At 43.4% G+C, this 19,403-nt stretch overlaps 2 long non-coding RNA genes across 2 annotated transcripts in view; one reads left to right on the top strand and one right to left on the bottom strand.

Annotated features, from left to right (window-relative positions):
- The window catches only part of LOC115100321, a 139,572-nt gene extending 125,270 nt beyond the window's left edge, over nt 1-14,302 (top strand). Inside the window, exons 3-4 of the long non-coding RNA XR_003859033.1 lie at nt 9,825-9,925; nt 13,961-14,302. This is a non-coding gene — a long non-coding RNA (uncharacterized LOC115100321). The remainder of the gene's footprint in view (nt 1-9,824; nt 9,926-13,960) is intronic.
- The window catches only part of LOC115100322, a 54,114-nt gene that overhangs the window by 29,767 nt on the left and 4,944 nt on the right, over nt 1-19,403 (bottom strand). The gene's annotated exons all lie outside the window — the stretch shown is intronic.

Raw genomic sequence — 19,403 nt, 5'->3', positions numbered from 1 at the left:
ATGAAAGAATACATTAATTTTTGTTTTATTATATGATTGGATTTGATTGTTTTCTATACTTGAAATAATTGAAGTAAATTATTTTAAAGTTTCATACATGACACATAATGGCTGTTGCAAACTACTTAGAAAGCCATTCTAGGGTGCAGTATATGGCATTATTTATCAGTAAGAAAACAACTAGTAGACCTGCATGCCTTGTGCCCACCTATGTTAAGCTTGTGCCCACCCAAAAAATCAATTCTGGCTACGCCACTGCTTCAAAGGTATGCTAGGGGTGTAGAGGGCAAAGGGACAAAAGGGGGGGGGGTAGGGTGGTGGCTGGGTGTCGAGGTAAGAGGGAGGTGACCAGGGGAGGAGGGGAGGGGATCAGGGGAGAAATTAAGTTTGGTTTGTGTCAGGGTAGGCCTGTCGGAAAAGCCATGTCTTGACTCCTTTCTTAAAGTTGTGAAAGGATGTCTCTTGGCGTAGGAAGGTGGGGAGGGAGTTCCAGAGGGTAGGGCCAGCGACGGAGAAGGCTCTCCCTCTGGTGTGAGTTGAATGTGCTGCTTTGAGGGATGGGATGAGGAGAGTGCTTGTATGGGTTGTTCTTGTGGGACGGTTGGAGGAGCGGTAACGAGGCATTTCATCGAGCCAGGTGTGGTTGTGTTTATGTAGGGAGTTGTGAAGGATGGTGAGGGTTTATATATATATCTGAAGTTGTAAGATTTTCATAGATTGTACAGATGGAGATTTAGTAATAATTGCTATGTATACGACAGTAGATATCCGAAATGTTAGTGACAGTGTATGTCATGATATTATATAAATAAATAAAAAATAAATTTAAAAAAAAGGAGGCCCAGAGGTGAGAGGGAGGCTGAGGCCATGTAGAGTGTGTGTGTTTGTGTGTGTTGGAGAGAATTAGTTGATAGCCTGTGTGTGTGTGAGGTGACAGAATGTGACAGTGAGAGCCTATGTGTGTGTGACAGCCTGTGAGAGAGTGTGCATATTTATGTGAGACCCTATATGTGAGAGAAAACTGGTAAGTATGAGAGAGAATAATAATGTGGAAGTGTGAGCCATGTGTGTGAGAGACAGCATGTGATAATGGGAGCATGCACATGTGTGATTGCATGAAAGTAAAATCCTGAGTATGAGAATGAGACAGCATGCAAGAGACAGAGCTGGTGTGTATGTAAGAAAGCGTGTGAAAGACATCATGTGGGAGAGGGAGTCTGTGTGTTTGGCAGAGCAAGTGGAAGTGTGTATATCTGTGTGCAAGAGAGAGACAGCATGTGAGAATGAGAACCTGAGTAGGTGTTTGAAGGAGAAATGGAAGAAGACAAGTGGAGAGAGAAGAAACAGAAAAAAAAAGAAACCCTTTAAAAGGAATTGGGAAAAGACCAAGAAAGGGAATGTGGGAAAGAAAAGACTGGGATCAACTGAATAGAAAAATAAGATCAGACAACAAAGACAAAAAATATTTTGAATTTTCAGTGATTGGCATATGCTGTCTTTAGGAATGTGCATTATCAATGTTCCCGCAAAGGAAGGGGTTGCTATGAGCATAAAATTGATGGGGTTTTTTTCCATCAAAGAAAGTAGTGCTCAGAGGATAATGAAACCAAACCCTTTAGAGAGAACATGGCTTGGGGGGGCGTTTTTTTTGGATATTTTTTCAGTTGATACTGGGAGCTTTCCTGAAAACTCCAGGCTCTGCTGCAGAAGCAGGCCTGATGAAAACATTACGAGGCTGCATGCCTAAGGAAGTAGCATAGGGGTGTCCTTAGTCCTATGTGCACAGGGCCATAAAGAAGTAAAAGTCCATCAAAGCCCCCATGGACCCTATATTATAGTGGCCAAAGAAGAGGTCCATTGAGCCAGCAGCATACTCTAATCTATCCGCTAGCTGATCAAAATCAAAAAGACGCTATAGGCTGAACATCTTGACTGTGGTGGTTTCCGCTGAAATCAAGAGGCTATGTGGCTACCATTGCACCCCAATCCTCCGGTGGCCTAAGTTAGGAGGAGGCTGCACCCCTTCGGCGTGTGCATTCGTTTGCAACGTATTGGCAATACACAACATATATGCCATATTCGTTGTATTTGTGGGGGTCACGAAACGTACAGTGAACCCCCATGAATACAACGTATTACTAACAAATAAACCCCCACCCTCCTGACCCCCCCCCCCCCCCAAGACTAGCCAACTGTCCCTGGTGGTCCAGCGAGGTTCCTTGAGCAATCTCCTGTACTCGGGCCGTCGGCTGCCGATATTCAAAATGGCACCGATAGCCCCAATGACATAGTAAAGGCAAAGGCTATCGGTGCCATTTTGAATACTGGCAGCCGAAGGCCCGATTGCAGGAGATCGCTCCAGGACCCCCGCTGGACCACCAGGGAATTTTGGCAAGTCTTGGGGAGGTCAGGAGTCCCCGCCAAGATTTTCCAAAAGTCTCTGGTGGTCCAGCGGGGGTCCTGGAGTGATCTCCTGCAATCGGGCCGTCGGCTGCCAGTATTCAAAATGGTGCCGATAGCCTTTGCCCTTACTATGTCACAGGGGTTACCAGTGCCATTGGTCGGCCCCTGTCATATGGTAGGAGTACAAGATGGTAACGGCCGTCCATTGCTCCTACCATGTGACAGGGGCCAACCAATGGCACTGGTAGCCCCTGTGACATAGTAAGGGCAAAGGCTATCCGCACCATTTTGAATACTGGCAGCCGACAGCCCGAGTGCAGGAGATCGCTCCAGGACTCCCAATGGACCACCAGGGACTTTTGGCAAGTCTTTGGGGGTCAGGAGGGTGGGGGGTTATAGTAAATTAAATTTAAAGGGTTGGGAATAGGGTTTTTTTGGAAACTAATACATATGTAACTAATGAACGGATCGGGGTCCCCTGAGAATGGATGCAACAGATTTGGGTCCCGATGAATCCGAATACTGAATGGGATGAATCCGTCCCTGCTGCACATCCCTAGCACCCGCCTTTTTGCTCAGATTCCAAGAAAGGCAGAGGACTGGGTGAGAGGGAGGACTAAGTGTGTATGAGAGGGAGGGGAGTAGAGGGGACAGTGAGGGAAAGGGTAAGGAGACTGGGAAGTAAGAGGAGGGGTGAGTGACTGAGAGTTGAGTGAAAGGGAAGGAAAGGGTGGAAGGAGGAGTGAGGCTGAGAAGAAGAGAGTGAGAAGGACAGGGCAGAAGGGTTTGTGTGTGTATGTGTGAATAAAAGTGTGTGTGTATATGAAAGAGAGAGGAGAAAATGTGTGTGTTCCTCCACTCCTGCCCCCCACCCTCACTTCTTCTCCACTAATCCAGGACAATCTCAGCGTGACTATAAATTAATAGTTCCCAGGTATGTAAAGGGGAACATTTTTTCCTTATAAGTATTAATTAGTGGGTGTTATTTGCTATGTCTATTTTAAAATATTTAAGTGGAGTACCCTTGGTCTCCTACTAGTTGGCCTTAGATATCTGCCCTGGTAAGTGATAGCAAAGAGGACAGACCAATTTCCCAGCAGAGAATTCCCCTGAGAATGCCAGTAACAATGAATTGTCCAGAAGGGGATATTGGAGTGTTAGTGAGTGTGGTCAGTTTAGTTTGGGCTTTGTTGATAGAGGAGCTGGTTTTGCTCCTGCACTGTTTTTGGTTGGGAGACAGGCCAATTCCAGTGTACCCCCTGCCAGGTAGGGGCATCCCTTCTTGAAAGAAAAAAGGACTTTAGTAAGAAGTTGTGCCTGGGTATAATCCCGTTCCTGCTGGTGAGGCAAGCCCCATAACCCAGGACAGGAAGGAGAAACCCTGGCTATCCCTTTACATCCAGTGAGAGAACTTCAGTGACTCCTCACCCGGTGGTGACGTTTTGGATTTTTGAGAGTTACGTTTTAGTGAGGTTTTTTGTTCCACCCCTTCCTCACTGTGTGGCTGGGTGGCAAAAGCCCTGCTGGTATCCAGAAAGGACCTTTTTTCTCTAAGCGGTCAAAGTACAGAAGATGTCCAAGGTCAAATTGGAAACCCCAACTGCATATCCACCCCAAGGAACACAGGACATAAGTTGGGAGGACTCTGTTGGACTGCTGGTACAATATTTCTTTCTGGATTTAGGGGTCTCTCCTCAATAGGTTTTCCTTCCTGGCCGAGACCCTACCCTGCAGACAGGAAAAAAGGGTGAGCTTCTCCCAGAATAGTAATAAGGACAGCTGCACAGAGGAAAGAAGAGTTTCCCTATATATCTGACCAATACTGAAACCAGATGTGAAGTAATGCAAGTAACCCATCGATTGAACATGTATTTAAATTCTGCAAATCAAAGAAAAGTTTCTTTTGACCACCCACATCGTGTCCTGCCTGTTTATACAGTACTAGCATCACCAAAGGGGACGGTAACACACCTCGGGGAGGATTCCCATTCACCCCTGGGCCTAAGGTTAAACCTTTCTCTCATAGATAAAATCCACCCCTTGGACCTTGTTAAAATTGGGGAAAAGAGAAAAGGAGATAGACCTAAGAGACATTTTTTATAGCTGCATATGTATGATGGAAGTCCTGCCGAGCCTAGGACACAGAGCCAAATGCTCTGTTTGTACAATAAATCACAAGCAGCTCAGCTGCTTAAGGGCACTGCCTGAAGCTTCGTTGACAGCTGCAATCATCAATAACAGACTCTATATGTTACAACCAGATCCCCTAGCTGAATATATCCACATGTCCACTGGATTCATAGCCTCAGATGGGCATGCAAAGACACAGGTGTTAGTACTGCTTCATCATTTTCTGAGGCAGTGTTGACATCTCTCATACAGCAGGCCTTCACTTAGAGCCTTTTTGGAAGCACATGTCCAATATCATGGCAATCCCAAACCTAACAGCTCATTGCAAGCTAGCATATTTCATAGGGGTTGCACACAACCATGCACACCTGGACCCTGCTGCAACGATATAAGCAAACAGGCAACTCTCATGTGCAGATGGTGAGGGCTTTAGTTTTGGTCTCTCTCGTTCCTTATATTAACTGCAAAAGGAGGCTATTGAAGGATGGTCTGACTATTGGATTAGGAATAGGATCATGTCATGCTCTCACATGGTGTAGATAGAAACCTCTGAAATGTATAGGTTTTTTTTAGTGATGACAATAACACCATCCACATATGACATAAAAAAAGATTGACCTCATAGGCAAAGCTGTGTTAGAAGCTATATACCTACCTTTGCTTGTCCAGCTCTGGGCTATTCATATTGTCTGGTTTCATGTTGTACATAGATATGGAGAGTAGGGATGTGCAGCAGGGACGGATTCGTCCCATTCGGTATTTGTATTCGTGGGGAGCCAAATCCGTTGCATCTGTTCTCGGGGGACCCCGATCCGTTCATTAGTTACGTATGTATTTGTTTCCAAAAAAAATCCCATCCCAACCCTTTAAATTTAATTAACTACAACCCCACACCCTCCTGACCCCCCAAAACTTATCAAAAGTCCCTGGTGGTCCAGCAGGGGTCCTGGCGCGATCTCCTGCACTCGGGCTGTCGGCTGCAGGTATTCAAAATGGCGCCGAAAGCCTTTGCCCTCACTATGTCACAGGGGCTACCGGTGCCATTGATCGGCCCCTGTCACATGGTAGGAGCAATGGACGGCCGGCACCATCTTGTGCTCCTACCATGTGACAGGGTCCGACCAATGGCACTGGTAGCCCCTGTGACATGGTAAGGGCAAAGGCTATCGGCACCATTTTAAATACTGGCAGCCGACAGCCCGAGTGCAGGAGATCACTCCAGGACCCCTGCTGGACCACCAGGGACTTTTGGTAAGTCGTGGGGGGGGGAGGGTTATTCATTAGATACGTTGTATTTGTGGGGGTTCACCATACGTTTCGTGACCCCACGAATACAACGAATAGGGACATATACGTTGCGGATTGCCAATACTTCGAAAACGAATGCACACCCCTAATGGAGAGTAGTTTGATTGTTCTGATTGCTAGTATCAGTTACAACCCTTATCCTGTATGTCGCAACACTTAAATCATATAGGCTGAGGACTCCAGTGGAGACATACTACCATAATTGTCGTCTTCAAAGCAGAGTCAGAACCTTTCAAATGTATACAGGTTTGAGGCCCTTGTTTTTCACGTGGTTGACATGCAGGAGTTAAAAAAGTTCATGTGTTGGCATAACTTGTGGCCAACATAGCAGAGTTGCAGTCCTGTAGGATGTGAATCCTGTGGTGTTAAAGCATTTTTTAGTTTGTGGCTACTGAGACTAAGGGCCGGATTCATCAAGGTGTTTTCCCCCATAGACAGAGAATGGGAGAAAAGCCTTAGTGAATAAGGCCCTAAGGTAGATGTGCTTATAGACTCTCAAGCATCAGCTCTGTGTATAGCATGAAAGCAAGAGAAGGTGTTGTCAGCTGATTACCTCATGAGCCAACAACAATCCTATATTAGAGGCCTATGGCATGCAGATTTATTTTATGTGTAATCATTGTGGATATCCTGAAAGCTGTGGAACCAGCAGAAAAGTTTTGGGAAGCCCGGATCTAGTTACTGATAGGGATGTGAATCGTTTTTGAACGATTAAAATTATCATCAGATAATTTTAAAATCGTCCTAAATCGTTAGAGTGCACAATACAATACAGATTCACCACCCCCCCAGCCGAATCTGATCATTAAGACGATCTGACACACGATTTACATCTCTAGTTACTGAGCTGTTATATAAAGAACAGATCATATATTTATTTATTTATTTAAAGGCTTTTATATACCGGAGTTCATGCACTTGTGCATACCACTTCGGTTTACACAGAACAAGGAACAGAAAATTACATCAAACAGATTGAACAATTAAACAAATATACAATTACATAATAAATAAATAAATAAATAAAATTAAATATAGGGATATTTTATGGGAATAAAGGATAAAGTGGAATAATCTGTAAATTTAGAGAAAATGTATAGCATCAGTTGATTGGCTACAGTGATTGTGGTAAAGTTATTTTAATTCCCAAATGTGTGGCAAGGTAGTAGGACTTTGCTCTGACTGAGACTTTATTCCTGGTTTACTAAACTCTGTTCCTAGTTTCTGTTGTAGCATCTGATTTGAATCAGTTAAGACAGTGGTAAAGTCAGCAGGACAGAGAGTACTTCAAAAGTAAATATAAATCATTTTAAATCACAAAAAGCACATTTTTCTTGTAAGAAGATGCATCCGTCTGTGTCTTAAGAATAATTTAATGCTGTAATGGGTTGTCTTTATCTTCCCTTATCTTGTCTTGTCTTATCTTGAGAGAGATGGCGAGGCAGCTCATCTGACCTTGCAGGGCAGCCACCATACCATAACTGGCAGCAGGTCAACTGCTTGCAGGAGGTTATCTTCTCTTTCTGGGGAAGCCTGACAGTCAGTCTCTCTAGAATTATTTCCACATGATCTGCTGTCGACAAGGACCCTTACTAGACTGTCAGTTTCCATTTGCTCTGAAGTCTAATAAGCATTGCAATTCAGATTCTATTAAAACCTTTTCAGAACAAAGTTATAAACTTTCTCTAAAAGCTGTGCAGTTATAATAAAGTGACCAGATACTGCATGTTATAAGGGGTAGGCTGAGCCAGTTTTCTTTTTACCCCAATACAGCAAGGGAATTATAGTCTTGCAGTTCTTGAGAAACTGAGACTGTAAGACCATCTGTGTTAAGGGAGGAAAGCAAGACTGGTTCAGCTTGTCCTCCATGACATTGAGCTATCTGCTCACAAACGTACATGCACAGTCACCTCTGAGTGGATAAGAATAGCATATGTAACATATAGAACAACATAAAAACATCCAAAGGGGAGAAAATGGAAACATGGAGTAAAGAACTGAACTGCTCAAAATCTGCAGAAAGTCAGTAAGGAAGTAGAATTATAAATTATATTCCAGGACCTTTTCTGACCCAGACTCATCCCTATTATAACTTAAAGGTATAGGAAAAAATATCATACATCACATAGCTTTCATACAAAAAAATCCAAACAAACAAAAATATCTATTTCAATATAATAAAACCAAACCATCAACATTTCTGTTAACTTGCCAAGCTTAGATATTGGGTGAAACAAAGCAGACAATGAAACATTATGATGTCATAAAGTATAAAGTTTATTTGGTTTCATTATGACAGCATGTGAGATTTCTCTTAGGTATTAGGGATGTGTATTTATTTTAAACAAATGAGTAAAACACAATTTATTTAATTTTTGGACTCCCAAGACAAATAGAGGGTTCCCATGAAGGAAAAAAAATACTTGTCTGATTAATTTGTTTCCTGTAAACAGGGGTTGTGCATGGGCCGTCCATTGCTCCTACCATGTGACAGGGGCTGACCAATGGCACAGATAGTCCCTGTTACATGGTAAGGGCAAAGGGCCATCAATGCCATTTTGATTAGTGGCGCCTGAGAGGGGGAGTTCGCTCCCAGGACCTCGCTGGACCACCAGGGACTTTCAGTAAGTCTGGGGGGGGGGGCAAGTCTTGGGGGTCCAGAGGGTGGGGGGCTATAATTAATTAAATTTGAAGGGTTTGGGAAGGTTTGGTTTTTTTGTTTTTTTTTAATGTGCCCTTTCTCCCCCTCCCCCAAAGTACGATGAAAAAACCACATGAAATTTTGTGGGTTTTCTTATGTTGTCGCCCTCCTGAATTGTGACAAAATAGGAAATATCATCTCTATTTCCTATTTCATCACAAAGCGAGTGCACATCCCTAAAGGAAGCAGAGATGTTACTGTTTGTGAGCTCCTTGCAGCAGCAGGTGTAAGAGTGACTGAAGCCTCTCACACAAAACTATACATACATGGCTGCCACAGTTTGTGATCCATGGGAGACAGGGAATCTTGCCATCCAGTTCTAGCATCTCACATTTAGATGACAATAACTGAGATGTGTGAACAGAAGCATCAGAGGCTGAGGCAATTGGCAAAGTGGGACTGGAGCACAGGAAAGAATGAAGTCTACTCAGGGAAACACAGACTCCAAAATCTAATCAAAATAAAAAGTGGTCTGTGTTATAACAGATTATTGTCTTGTACTTCTTATAGTTCACTTCTAATTCTCTATTTTGTCTGTTATCCACATGTATATTGGAAAGGAAAAGTCAAAGAGTTGGGCGAAAACATCAAAGACTGAATTCGGTCACCGATCTAGAAAAACCTCATTGAAATCTTTTCCTCTCCAATGTACATATTAATAACAAATAAAATAGAGAATTAAAAGTGAATTACAATAAGGGCAAGATAATAATCCGTTATAAAAGGACTGTTTTTTTGTTTGGATTAGAGTTTGAAGTTTGTTTTTTCCTGAGTAGATTTTATTGCATACAAGGTTGTAGGGGATGACATACACATTGCTAAGCATGTTCAATTATTCCCATGAGCATGTATCCAAATTATTACAACATTCTTTGTTTCAATCAACTTCCCTTAAAACAACATCTTTTGCATGAAATGAAATATTACCATTGTCCAAAAGAGTAGCATGGAGTGAATTACACAGGGTGAATCTAGTGGAATATTTCAAACAGGAGAAGATCCCAAGAGGATTAAAAATATATAAACAGCCTGGACTTTTTAATGATGATTCACTATTTTAAAAAAATGGAATGCAATAATCAATAAATATTCTCTCGATTTAATAATTGTATTACTAGAATCAATACAGACATTATGTAATAAGATAAAAGGAGCTAGATGAGAAACTATTAGTTATAAAAACATACTTAAGTCCTGAAACTTTTGATAATAATTATCTTGATTTACAGAAATCATTGAGAATTTTAAGAAATAACTAAAGGGGACTTTTCACGTGCGATAGGGTGATCGGGGAAGAGTCGCGGTGGAGTTGGCCATGAAAGAGGTGGAGGAGTTGTTGTGGCACTGAGGCTGACGCTGCGGAGACATCACTGGTGGCAAAAGGTAAGGACCCTTATCGCCACCCGTTTCACGCCGAATAACTGCACCTTTTATGGTGTAGTTATTTGGTGTGAAAGCCGACAGCCAGCACACCACAGTGGTGTGATGGCTGCCAGCTTTCGCAGGCACGCCCCCGCTTCACCCCCAGGTACCACGCGATTCACTATTCTCTGCGAGAATAGTGAGTCCAGGCCTAAGACAGTTCAAGCTATCTAAATTTAATGGAATTGAAATGGACTATAAGATGAGAAATATTTATCCTTGGATGCAGGCAAAAGCCAAGAAGACCAAGAAAGTTACATTTGAGGGCTCCTCTAAAGGTTTATCTGAAGGGAAATAATCTGATAGAACTGAAATGGATAATTCTCATTTAGGAACTGAAGTTCCTATACAGAAGAAAGGAAAAATAAACTGAAGATAAAGAAGAGGAGGGATGTCTCCCCGGATGTTAATGACGTCCAGGAATGGAGAATGTAGACACAAAGTCCAGTATTAAATTTATTGAGTCACAGTTTGAGACAACAAGAAGAATGAATATTGGGCATGGGCATGTCATTTGTATCAACAACAAAATATGATTCATTCAAGTTTCGAGTAGATCTTCAATGATTTATCAGAAATTTATTAGGTAACGTGTTTTTTTTTTTTTTTAATGAACATTCTGCTCCTATACCTAATATGCCTATAGTTCAAAAATGATCAAAATGGATTTCACTGGATCCATTGCATCCATTGATCCATACATTCCAATGATTGGATTGAAAAATGTGAAATCTCTTGAGAAGCAGGATCAAGTATTTCATGGTAATATGAATAAAAAGATCATGAGATCATTTTAAATCTTGACAATAATCTGAGAATAATTGTGAAGCTAGCTGATAAAGGTAGGGGCTATCATTGTGATGAACAAAGAGGATATCAATGAAATAAATCATCAGCTACAAGATCGCAATAGCTATAGACCTTTATCGAAGGGTCCAACTTGCCAGGTACAAATTCTGTTTAAGGATATTTTGACTTGTGGATTGAATCAGAGATTTTTTACTTTAAAGGAATTCAAGTTTTAAATAAATTTCGGCAAAGTCTAACTATCTATGTGTTATCTAATGTCCATAAAACCCTTGATAAACCTCCCAGTAGACCTATAATTCCATCTAATGATACTGTGTTAGAAACATTATCTCAGGGCCGCTGACTGAAGACACCCTCTCTGTGAATTCCTTGACTCTTGTTTCCTACAAACACAAAATGTCACATACTAAAAGAAAAGCTAAACTCCAGCAAATACCAGCATTTTCACCTGTATCAGAATTACAGCAACCACAGATAGCGGCATTTTTTGCGTCACCCCTGCTTCAAGCACTCAAAGGAGGATCTGCTTCAGCTACTGGCATGGAGTGAATGTTGGAGCTGATGGCATAAAAAACATCATTGAGCCCTGGTTCACCAACAGTTCCAGAGCCACCATTCAAGACTTTGGATGAGGATTCTGATTTGATGGTCTTGCCATTATCCTTGATTGGAGAGGTAATGCTGGAGAAAAGAACGGAGACCCCGAGAAGGGATGCCATTTTGTTGCCGCCTTCAGAGAGTCCCTTGACATGGGACTTCACGGTCTCCACGACAGCTCTCTACAAAGCTGAAGCTCTGAAAAGTGGCAGAAACCCCACGGAATTAGGAGCAAAGGAAGCCAAGGTATGTCCAATAGGGATGTGAATCGTGTGCCCGATCGTTTTAACGATCGGGTTCGGCTGGAGGGAGAAAAAAATCAGATCGGTAGAGATGTGAATCGGTTCCGATTCCGATTCACATCCCTAATTTTTTTTAGTGAGGCCCAAGCCGATAAAAAAAAAACCCACCCCGACCCTTTAAAATTGACCCCTTAGCTTCCCCCACCCTCCCGAACCCCCCAAAAACTTTTTACAAATACCTGGTGAACTAGCGGAAGTCCCAGGAGTGACCTCCCATTCTCGGGCCATCGGCTGCGCTAATAAAAATGGCGCCGATAACCCTTTGCCCTTACCATGTGACAGGGTATCCGTGCCATTGGCCGGCCCCTGTCACATGGTAGGAGCACTGGATGGCCGGCACCATCTTTAAAAATGGCGCAGGCCATCCACTGGACCACCAGGTAATTTTAAAATGTTTTTGAGGGATTGGGAGGGTGGGGGAAGCTAATGGGGCGCTTTTAAAGGGTCTGGTGGGTTTGTTTTTTTTATCGGGCCATCGGCGCCATTTTTATGAGTGGCAGCCAATGGCTCGAGAGTGGGCGATCGGTCCCGGGGCTTCCACTGGACCACCAGGTACATGTAAAAAGTTTTGGGGGGGTTTGGGAGGGTGGGGGAAGATAAGGGATTAGTTTTAAAGGGTCGGGGTGGGTTTAGGGGTTGTTTTTGTGTGCCGGTTTTCCCACCCTCCCTCCAAATAACTCCCTTTAGTGGACACTATCCCAATTAACGATTTTTTAACGATAAATCGGGGGAATTTCTATTGTATCACATGCTTTAACGATTTTTGACAATTTAAAAAAATATCGTATGATATTTTAAATCGTCAAAAAATGATTCACATCCCTAATGTCCAATGCCTCAGTCACTGTTAAATAAACCGTCGTGATAACACTAGATTCTATATGGAATGCCTTGACTTCTTTAGAGAAAGCTATATTATCCTTAACGCAGATGATGAAGGACACTAATGTTAAGATGTTGCCTATGGAATCTCTACTGGCTAACTTCAATACTAAAATTAAAGTTTTGGAAACAAGAGTCTCTACTATAGAAGCTGCTCAGAGTAACTTGATACAATCAGAGATTATTCATTCAAAGAAACTGGAAAATTTGGAAAATTCCTCAAGGATTTTGAATCAAAGAGTTTTGAATTTTCCCTACTTGCATCTGGTATCAGCGAAGGATCTTTTCAGAAATTTTCTTATTCAAGTTCATAAAATGCCAGATGAAGCATTACCCGCTATTACAAAAATGTATTTGCCTTCACTTAAGGATGAAACACTTGGGAATCCTCCTCAAGAAGTGTCTTTAAATATCATGGATATTTTGGATTTAACTCAAGAGACTATTATTCAAGCAAGAAGGATGTTACTTGTAACTTTGCATTTATTTCAGAGAGAAATTCAGTGCTAAGATTCTTTTTTCATAATCAAAGTCACTTATTCCATGGGCAAAGAGTTCAGATATTTCCTGACATAGCAAGGTCCACGCAGGAATGGTGAAAGAAGTTTCTTTCAATGAAAGAAGAGGTGTTGTCACGAGGAGCAAATTTCTCTCTAAGATATCCATGTAAATGTCTTCTTTAATTTCAAAATTCCAAATATTTGTTCTTCGAGCCCTCTCAGTTAAGAGCGTACTTGAAGTCACACTCCTAAATTATATTTTGTGAGGGGGTCCATCTAAAATTAATATAGGGGATATCTCTTGAGTTTCTTTTTATTTGATTACTTGTACAATTAGTAAACCCTTAGGTACTTGTCAGGTTCTTATGGCCTGGATTGGCCACTGTTAGAAACAGGATGCTGGGCTTGATGGTCCCTTGGTCTGACCTAGTATGGCATGTTCTTATGGTCTCCTCAATCTCTTATTAAGAAAATATGTAGAGATTTGATATATTTGTAAAATATGCTTCGTAAAATTAATGTTAGTAATATTCCTGGTTATGTATCTCTTCTCATGACATGTATTTTCTATGTTTATTGGAAAGTTAATAAAAATAAAATTATAAAAAAAAGAATCATCTCAATATGTAGATTGCTTTTTTTGGGATTATGTGGCAAATGTTCAGGGTATATGTGTGATTTTTCTCATTTTATAACAATGTTGGAATCCATTGCATATTAAATACAGGATTATTATCTGGCTACAATGAACATTCATTCTCTTTATACCTTTATTCCTCAAGATGCAGCATTAAGAGTTATGACAGACACCTTGAGCATCTGTGTACATCCCCAAGCTGTGCTAACTGAGTTTATCATGCAATTGGCAGGTATAGAATTAAAAAAGAATATTTTTATTTTTTTAGGGTCATATTATCAGCAAGTCTCTGGGACAGCAAGGAGAACGAGCATGTCCTCATCGTTAGCCTATTTGTTCATGACAGTTTTGAAGAATATTGGGTCTATAAGTCACCTTTTTTAGAATATATATATTTTTGAAAGAGATTTATAGATGATGTATTTATGGTCTGGTCAGCTAATTAAAAAGTTCTGTTAAGATTTTGCTAATGGATAAACACTTATGATGAGAACATTCAATTTGATATGCACTTTGATTTACAGAACATCTTGTTTTTAGATGTAAGGATTTATAAGAACTCTGGAAGATGTAGAAAGTAAAGTATTCCGTAAGGTCACAGATGGGAATACTTTTCTCATTACAAGAGCACACATCAGAATACTGGCCTCTCACTGTTTTACCAGAGAGATTCAATGCCGCTCCCCAACGCCGATCCACTCACTTCCTCTTCATTCCAACAGTGTCATTCCTCGACACTGTTGGAATGAAGAGGAAGTAAGTGGATCGGCATTCGGATGCATTGTGTAAGCATGTGTAGTGAGGTCCGGATAAGTGTCTGGTAAAACAGTGAGAGGCCAGTATTCAGATGTGTAATTCTTGAATTTTTGAACAGAAAAATTGAGACCCTTGTTGGGTGTTTTGGTCGGCTGGTTGGATTATGAATCGAATGGCTAATAAAAGTAAATTGGAAATGTTCGGTTGCATTGTATAAGTGTGTGTAATGAGGTCCGGATAAGTGGTGCCCATAATTAGAGGAGGCAAGATATGATACCCGTTTCATCAAGAGTGATGTATGATTGAAACTGTGAAATGCAGTAAGAGTCCCCTGAGGAAGCTCGATTAGGGGTGAAACGAGGTGCCTTGTTGGGGCGATTGGTATTAAAACATCTGTTGAGAAAGATTGGGGTGATCGGTACAACAAACTGTGATTGTAAAGAATTGAAAATTAGTTGTTCAATAACTGTCATAAATAATTACAATATACCATCAGATGACGATATAAAGGGTACAAGGTCATTTTTATGGGGGATATAGTTTTAAAGTGAATGAATGGTGAATGGGTGTGATTGTGTGATATTAGGGGGTTAGGGTAGGGGCAAATGTTGACCATTATTTAGGACCTGTCTGGTCCGGGCATATTTAAAATTGTGATTAAACATTTAATTTATTAGAATATAGATATTGTGACAATATACATGTATGTTGAGGGGTATATGTATTGATGTATATGTATTGTTGAATATGGTGTTATTAGAAATGATGTGTTGAATGTAATGTAAACGATGTATCTAATTGTTTCATTAAATGTGATATAACACATATTTATCTGAGATGCAATAATAAAGAACATGAATATTTTTGAAAGGTCATATTGAAGATTAACTTAAGTTGACATTGAATATTTATGGTAATACTTTGGGCTTCTTCAACTGGGGCCACCAGTAGAACTCAGAAAGTAATTACTGGGTTCTAGCTACCCCTGGGTGACCTGCGGTCAAGGAGTCATGGGCCCAAGATAGTACCTTCTTCCAGAGGCAAACTGGTACTACCGTCTTCCCCATAGGAACCACGTTGGATGCCGCGAGGAGCACCTTGGCCGGGTCGAGTATGTATTCTGGCAGATTAGGGGTGTCCTCCGTCTCTGCCATCTGGGAAAGGGCGTCCGCCCGGATGTTTTTGGCTACTGGCCTGTAGCGGAGGAGGAAGTTGAAGCAGTTAAAAAAGAGGGACCACCGAGCCTATTGGCGGTTGAGACACTGGGCGCCATTCCTCGAAGGCCATTTTAATGGCCAGAAGTTCCTTGTCTCCAATGCCATAATTTTTTTCTGCAGGTGAGAATTTCCGGGAAAAGTAGGAACACGGCAGGGATCTGCCGTTGCTGGCTATTTGACTCAGGATGGTTCCGACCGCCATGTCGGAGGCGTCAACTTCCACAATGAACTGACGTTGGGGGTCTGGGTGATGGAGACATGTGTCCTGAAGGAAGGCTGTCTTCAGCTCTTGGAATGCTCATAGCGCCGCTGCAGGCCAGTTTCTAACATTGGCCCCCTTCTTGGTGAGGGCTGTAAGCAGGGCCACCGTCCTGGAGTAGTGGGGTAGAAATTGTTGGTAGAAATTGTCAAGCCAAGGAAGCGTTGGAGCACCTTGACCCCCACAGGTTGAGGCCAATTCTTGATGGCTGTCACTTTCTCAGAGTCCATATGGAAACCTGTGGAGGACATAATATACCCGAGAAAGGGTAAGGACTCTTGCTCCATTTTGGCAAAGAGCCGGTTATCCTGAAGCTTCTGCAGTATCCTGCGGACATCTCTGCAGTGCGTGTCCAGGTCCTTAGAGTATATCAGCATGCCATCCAGGTAGACTATGATGGACATATGTAACATGTCCCTTAGTACCTCGTTCATGAGGTTTTGGAAAACCGCAGGAGTGTTGCAGAGGCCGAAGGGCATGACCAGGTATTCGTAGTGGCCATCCCTCCTGATGAACGTGGTCCTCCACTTGTCACCTGGCCGAATTCTCACCAGGTTGTATGCCCCACGGAGGTCCAACTTCATGAACACCTTGGCTCCTTGTAGTCGATCCAGTAGCTCCGGAATCAATGGTAGCGGGTATCAGTCGCGTCATGTAATATTGTTCAGACCGCAATAATCTATACAGGGTCAGAGAGACCCATCCTTCTTTGTTACAAAGAAGAACCTGGCTCCGACCGGGTAGTTGGACGGCCTAATGAACCCTCGGTCCAGGTTCTCCTGGATATATGTGGACTTGGCTCGCGTCTCTGGGAGTGACAACGGGTACACCCGTCCTCGTGGCAGCGTAGTATCCGGGATCAAGTTGATAGCACAGTCAAAAGGTCGGTGCTCCAGAAGGAGCTCAGCCTTCTCCTTCAAGAAGACATCTATGTAGTCCTGATAATGGATCGGCAGCGCTAAAGGGGCGGTCAGGAGAGGTGTCTAAGGTCGAGGAACCGCGGTCAAACAGGTGTCAAAGCACAACAAACCCAGGACGCAACCTGGAGAGTATCCCAATGGATTACCGGGGAGTGCTTCCACAGACAGGGTAGCCCCAAAATGACCGGGTGCATGGACGTTTCCAAGATGATGAATGAGGTTTCTTCTATATGCAGGAGACCCGTGTGTAGCATGAGGGGCTTGGTACAAGTAGAGATAGTCCCTGGAAGAATGGTCCCATGAATGGAAGACACACGGACAGGAGGTCTTTGGGGTTGGACCCCAATCTGAAGTTGTTGGACTAAATTCCTGAGGATAAAATTCCCCACCAGCTCCGGAGTCAATCAAGAACCAGTATATCAAAGTTCCCTTTGGGAAGGAGTATGGTCAATGGAACAGTACACGGGGAGGCAGAAGTGGTGTTACCTAGGGTTAGGTCCCTGACTATCCCTAGGTCCGGGCGTTTCCCAGACGCTCGCCATACTGGGCCAGGAAGTGTCTCTTGCCCCACAATACAGGCACAGGCTGTGGGCACGACGTCTTCTACTTTCCTCTTGAGAAATTGGGCCTTGGCCCAACTGCATAGGTTCTGCATCTTGATTTCCCGGAGAGGCAGAAGGGGAGTGCACTGGTCAGGAAGATGTGGTTCCAGAGCTCCCGGGTCTCTGAGCGGAACTCCTCTCCCGGAACCGGCATTGGATACAGCGGTCCACGCGACCCGCCAAATCGATGAGACCATTCAAGTCGTCTGGGAGATCCCTGGCCGCCAGCTCATCTTGAAGTCTTGAAGAGAAGCCCTCCAGAAATATGAGGTGCAGGCTGTCATTCCCCCAGTTTAAGACTAATAGGAGAAATTTAAGACTAATCGGAGAAAATTCTTTTTCACTCAATGCACAATAAAGCTCTGGAATTTGTTGCCAGAGAAGGTAGTTAGTGCAGTTAGTGTAGCTGGGTTAAAAAAAGGTTTGGATAAGTTCTTGGAGGAGAAGTCCATTAACGGCTATTAATCAAGTATACTTAGGGAATAGCCACTGCTATTAATTGCATCAGTAGCATGGGTTCTTCTTAGTGTTTGGGTAATTGCCAGGTTCTTGTGGCCTGGTTTTTGGCCTCTGTTGGAAACAGGATGCTGGGCTTGATGGACCCTTGGTCTGACCCAGCATGGCAATTTCTTATGTTCTTATGTTCAACTCGGCAGCAATTGTCTGAAATTCTACAGCATACTTGGAAAGAGGCCGGTTACCCTGGCATAGCTGAAGTAAATCTGAGGCAGCCATAGGCCCGCGGGAAAGCTCATCAAAGATCCATCAGAAGGTGGTGACAAATTGCACCAGGTTAGCTAGGTGGGAGTCCTGATGCTCCCATAGTGAAGAGGCCCATGCTTGGGGTTTCCCATCCAACAGTGAAATAATGTAGTTAGTCTTGATCTGATCCGTGGGAAACTGGGCTGGCAGTAGATTGAACCAAATGAAACATTGATTAAGGAATCCACGGCATAATTTTGCATCCCCAGAGTACCGTGAGGGTGTTGGCAATTGTATGGGCATGGTCGGTCCGACATCAGCCACAGCTACAGGTGCCAGGGAACAGGGTGCAGTGGCTCCATCAATCCAGTCAGCTAATCTCTGCATGGTCATCATCAGGGAGTCAATGCAGATTTGTTGTTGTTGCAACCTCTGTGCAATACCTGGAATGGCTTTCAAGCCCGTTACATCCGCCGGATCCATTGCCTTGCAAACTGTTAGGAATGTGGACCCTTGGGCTGGCTGAGACAGATGGTGTTGCACTGTGGGGAGCCCACAGTGGACGTTGCAGCCAGGAGGTGGTGCTGAAGAGGTTGTCCTGAGAAGGCTTCACCACTGGAAGCACGAGGTCCCCCCAGGAGGAGCCCGTTGGGATCTGGGCCTCTTGGACTTAGGTGCGATCCTCTGCAACCGAGGACCAGAAGAGAAGCCAGAAGAGGTGGTCCAGTGAAGTGGCAGAGCCCAGGAGGTCTGAAGAGACTTCACCTTTGGAAGCTGTGGTCCCCTCGGGAGGAGCACGTGAGGGCCCAAGCCACTGGAACTTAGGCGAAACCTCCAGGCAAGTAATGAGCAGGATACCTGAGGAAAAGGAGAGGGCTGAAGCCGGAGTCCAGGAATGAGCCAAGGTCGGAAGCCAGGAGTCAGATGCCAAAGACAAAGCCAGGGACGGAAGCTGAAGCTGGAGTCAGTTGACGAAGCAGGGTTGGAAGCCAGAAGTCAGAAGCCAAGGACAAAACCAGGGACGGAAGCTGAAACCAGAGTCAGTGGACGAAGCAGGGTCAGAAGCCAGAAGTCTGAAGCTGAAGACGATCAGGGATCCAGATGCAGCAACTAGAAACTCTAATTGAGTGAACCTCGTTGCAAGATGAGGTTTAAGCCAAGCTGCAGGGTTTAAATACCCTGCAGCGTCTGACATCATCCGAGGGCTGTCTTCTCTCTTCCCGCTCTGGCCCCTTTAAAGGTTCGAGCCCCCGCG

This window comes from Rhinatrema bivittatum, chromosome 10, assembly GCF_901001135.1.
Source record: "Rhinatrema bivittatum chromosome 10, aRhiBiv1.1, whole genome shotgun sequence".
Classification (NCBI taxonomy): Eukaryota; Metazoa; Chordata; class Amphibia; order Gymnophiona; family Rhinatrematidae; genus Rhinatrema; species Rhinatrema bivittatum.
This window is presented reverse-complemented; position numbering and strand designations above follow the sequence as displayed.